Below are 4,942 nucleotides of genomic sequence, written 5' to 3'. Positions count from 1 at the left end.
ACTGATACCTTCCATTGCCCATACGCTAGTTTGTTTGTGTTCCTTTGGTCAACTTCCATACTTGAATCATTTGTGCTACCGCTGCTGCTTCGACGCTACTTTGACATCTTCGCTTCTATTTAAATAAATAAATAAGCTGAAGCTAGACATCAGTAAACACCACCACAGACACCACAAGCACGCCTTCTCCTCGTACTTCCGCCTCACGCGGGAACACGGACGCTCTAAATACTTCGAATTCCAATGCCAGTATATTGTAAACCACGGGTTCTTTAATGCTAGCGGGTCGTCGCGACCCTAGTTAACATCATGGTGCACGTCTCGTGACGGGTGTCACGGCGTAGTTAAATGTATGCGATACATTTCTCAAATATAAGCGCTCAGTCATCTGTACATCATGGTAGGTTCCCACGACGTGCAATATGCGTTCAACTTATCAATGTTCATGTGTCCTGCAGTTCACATTATGACGCGCAGTTAGCTGCGGTCTTCATCGATCCATGAGCCGAGTGATCCACTGCCGAGGGTGACTAACTTGCGTAAGCCGCCGCTGTGCGCGTATACCCGTTCCCCGTAGGGAGGAGCAAGCCGCCGCTTAGAGACGAAGCATAAAGTGTCCTCATTCCACATAGGGCAAGCTGGATTAATCCATTTTACCCAGGACGGCCGAAGCGGCGTGGACCAGGGGAGAACTGAACCTTATACTTCACACCACAGTAAGTCTACGTGTCCTCTTCCACATAGGGCAAGCTAGAACTAACTATCTTACCCAGGACTGCCGAAGCAGCGTGGACCAGGGGAGGAACACACTTTTCATGGAAACGTAAGGCATCCATGACTGCCATAACGTAAGCCGCCGCTGTGCGCGTATACCCGTTCCCCGTAGGGAGGAGCAAGCCGCCGCTTAGAGACGAAGCATAAAGTGTCCTCATTCCACATAGGGCAAGCTGGATGAATCCATTTTACCCAGGACGGCCGAAGCGGCGTGGACCAGGGGAGAACTGAACTTTATACTTCACACCACAGTAAGTCTACGTGTCCTCTTCCACATAGGGCAAGCTAGAACTAACTATCTTACCCAGGACTGCCGAAGCAGCGTGGACCAGGGGAGGAACACACTTTTCATAGAAACGTAAGGCATCCATGACTGCCATAGTGCGTAAGCCGCCGCTGTGCGCGTAAACCCGTTCCCCGTAGGGAGGAGTCAAGCCGCCGCTTAGAGACGAAGTATTAAGTGTCCTCTTCCACATAGGGCAAGCTAGAATGAACTATCTTACCCAGGACCGCCGAAGCAGCGTGGACCAGGGGAGAACTGAACTTTATACTTCACACCACAGTATTGAGTAATGTGCCCTCTTCCACATAGGGCAAGCTGGAATGTTCCATTTTACCCAGGACGGCCGAAGCGGCGTGGACCAGTGGAGGACTACACAATCATGAGGTTTGATATCGACTTGTGTGTTTCAATAGGGTACCGATGGTATGTTTTGAACCGATTTGATTTAGCCATTCTGAAGTCATCACTTGGTTGAAGCGCTGAACTAGGGCGTGTCTATCGTTTACTTTGCATTGGGATATTATACGTTGCATGCTCTACTAGGTTAATGTCATAGGGTTGGCTATCGAGCATGCCCAAATGATGACTTGATTGTGTGCTTGCTTGAATTCTACACATTTCATACCATCGGTTAGTTGTCGAATCATTCCTCGATCATAACCTTCGTTCTTGGTTCATGTATGCTCTCTTCCACATAGGGCAAGCTAGAATTAACTATCTTACCCAGGACCGCCGAAGCAGCGTGGACCAGGGGAGAACTATACTTTGTCTTGTATGCCCTCTTCCACATAGGGCAAGCTAGAATGAACTATCTTACCCAGGACCGCCGGAGCAGCGTGGACCAGTGGAGGACTATACTTTGTTCATTACACCACAGTATTAAGTATGGTGTCCTCTTCCACATAGGGCAAGCTAGAAATAACTATCTTACCCAGGACCGCCGAAGCAGTGTGGACCAGGGGAGGACTATACTTTATACTTCACACACTAGCCAAATTGAAGTCATCACTTGGTTGAAGCACTGAACTAGGGCGAGTCTATCGTTTACTTTGCATTGGGATAATACGCTGCATGCTCTCTTAGGTTAATGTCATGTGATTGGCTATAGAGCATGCCCAAGTGATGACTTTGTTTCAAGCTCAACAGGTAGGGTATTGAGTCCTCTTCCACATAGGGCAAGCTAGAATTAACTATCTTACCCAGGACCGCCGGAGCAGCGTGGACCAGGGGAGAACTATACTTTGTCTTGTATGCCCTCTTCCACATAGGGCAAGCTAGAACTAACTATCTTACCCAGAACTGCAAAGCAGCGTGGACCAGTGGAGGACTATACTTTGTTCATTACACCACAGTATTAAGTATGGTGTCCTCTTCCACATAGGGCAAGCTAGAACTAACTATCTTACCCAGGACCGCCGAAGCAGTGTGGACCAGGGGAGGACTATACTTTATACTTCACACACTAGCCATACTGAAGTCATCACTTGGTTGAAGCGCTGAACTACGGCGGGGTAATCGTTTACAGGTTATAATCATATAGCTGCATGCTCATTAGTAGATAATGGAATATTGTATGGCAATATGAGCATGCCCAAGTGATGACTTTGTTTCAAGCTCAACAGGTAGGGTATTGAGTCCTCTTCCACATAGGGCAAGCTAGAATGAACTATCTTACCCAGGACCGCCGGAGCAGCGTGGACCAGTGGAGGACTCTATACTTTATACTTCACACCACAGTATTGAGTACGACTTGCATAAAGCCCCTAATGAGAACCACGAGGGCTCTCTCAATGTAGAACCACGAGGGCTCTAGTACCGATTCTCTCGGTACGGCTTGGTCCGTGTTCCTTTATGCTTGTACTCTTAGAAAGTCTCAACCCGGAGGTCTTGACTTTGATTGTCATAGTTGGACTACGACGGGGCATCCGACCATTGCTGATCGAACACCCCTGATTCACCATCTTTCGGGTAGGCGGTACGCGTACCTCCGGACGCGGAAGTCTCAACCCGGAGGTCTTGACTTTGATTGTCATAGTTGGACTACGACGGGGTATCCGACTCATCGAATACCCCAGAAGCACACCATCTTTCGGGTAGGCGGTACGCGTACCTCCGGACGCGGAAAGTCTCAACCCGGAGGTCTTGACTTTGGTTGTCATAGTTGGACTATGACGGGGCATCCGACCATTGCTGATCGAACACCCCTGTTACACCATCTTTCGGATAGGCGGTGCGCGACACCACCGACGCGGAAAGTCTCAACCCGGAGGTCTTGACTTTATATTGTTGGATAGTCCTCTTCCACTATAGGGCAAGCTGGAAATATTCCATTTTACCCAGGACTGCCGAGGCAGCGTGGACCAGGGGAGAACTTCACGGAATCTTCAGGCATCCATGATTGCCATAGTGCGTAAGCCGCCGCTGTGTGCGTCAACTCGTTCCCCGTGAGGAGGAGTCTAGCCGCCGCTAAAAGACGAAGCATTAAGTGTCCTCATTCCACTATAGGGCAAGCTAGAATGAACTATCTTACCCAGGACCGCCGAAGCAGCGTGGACCAGGCGAAGACTATACTTTATACTTCACACCACAGTATTGAGTACGACTTGCATAAAGCCCCTAATGAGAACCACGAGGGCTCTCTCAATGTAGAACCACGAGGGCTCTAGTACCGATTCTCTCGGTACGGCTTGGTCCGTGTTCCTTTATGCTTGTACTCGCGGAAAGTCTCAACCCGGAGGTCTTGACTTTGATTGTCATAGTTGGACTACGACGGGGTATCCGACCATTGCTGACCGAACACCCCTGATTCATCATCTTTCGGATAGGAGGTGCGCCCACCTCCGACGCGGAAGTCTCAACCCGGAGGTTCGGACTTAGAGTTTTTCCCATTTAAAAGTTTTTCTCTTAGCCATACTGAAGTCATCACTTGGTGAACGATTGAACTAGGGCGGGTTAATCGTTTATAGGTATCATGTGGTTTGCATGCTCTCTTAGGTTAAGGTCATGTGGTTGGCTATCGAGCATGCCCAAGTGATGACTTTGTTTCACGCTTGCTTGATTTCTTCAAGATTCCCTGTTATATAGTGTAATCATTCGAGAACAGGGAATCTTTGGTTTTGCTCAACAGGTATTGGATGTCAACTTGGTATCTAGATCGCATTAAGTCTCAACCCTTAGGTTCGGACTTGTATAGTGACATCTTGTTACGGTCTTGAGTCTCAACCCGCAGGTTCGGACTACTTAGTGTTTGATCGAATATAATATGGCAACTTGTGCCTAAGTCTCAACCCGCAGGTTCGGACTTCTGTTTATTTGGCCAATGTATGTATAAGGCAACTTGTGCCTAAGTCTCAACCCGCAGGTTCGGACTTGTGTATTTGTTCGAAGTCATGTATAAGGCAACGTGTGCCTAAGTCTCAACCCGCAGGTTCGGACTTGTTAGTGTTTCGTCAACTTTCATATGGCAACTTGTGCCTAAGTCTCAACCCGCAGGTTCGGACTTGTGTATTTGTTCGAAGTCATGTATAAGGCAACTTGTGCCTAAGTCTCAACCCGCAGGTTCGGACTTGTGTATTTGTTCGAAGTCATGTATAAGGCAACTTGTGCCTAAGTCTCAACCCGCAGGTTCGGACTTCATAGTGTTTCGTCAATGTTCATATGGCAACTTGTGCCGAAGTCTCAACCCGCAGGTTCGGACTTCTATAGTGTTTCGTCAATTATCATATGGCAACTTGTGCCGAAGTCTCAACCCGCAGGTTCGGACTTCTGGAAGGATCACTTGGCCACTAATGATCCTTCCGCAGGTTCACCTACGGAAACCTTGTTACGACTTTTACTTCCTCTAAATCATCAAGTTCGGTCAACTTCGATAAAGCAGACGCGGTT

General features: G+C 48.4%; 1 non-coding gene across 1 annotated transcript; it reads right to left on the bottom strand.

Moving 5' to 3' along the window:
• Positions 1 to 374: 374 nt before the first annotated feature.
• Positions 375 to 529, bottom strand: LOC131270510 (5.8S ribosomal RNA). The gene has a single exon (XR_009179573.1). It is a non-coding gene; the product is annotated as a 5.8S ribosomal RNA (ribosomal RNA).
• Between the last annotated feature and the right edge of the window lie 4,413 nt (positions 530 to 4,942).

The sequence above is a fragment of the Anopheles coustani genome (genome assembly GCF_943734705.1).
Source record: "Anopheles coustani chromosome X unlocalized genomic scaffold, idAnoCousDA_361_x.2 X_unloc_36, whole genome shotgun sequence".
Classification (NCBI taxonomy): Eukaryota; Metazoa; Arthropoda; class Insecta; order Diptera; family Culicidae; genus Anopheles; species Anopheles coustani.
This window is presented reverse-complemented; position numbering and strand designations above follow the sequence as displayed.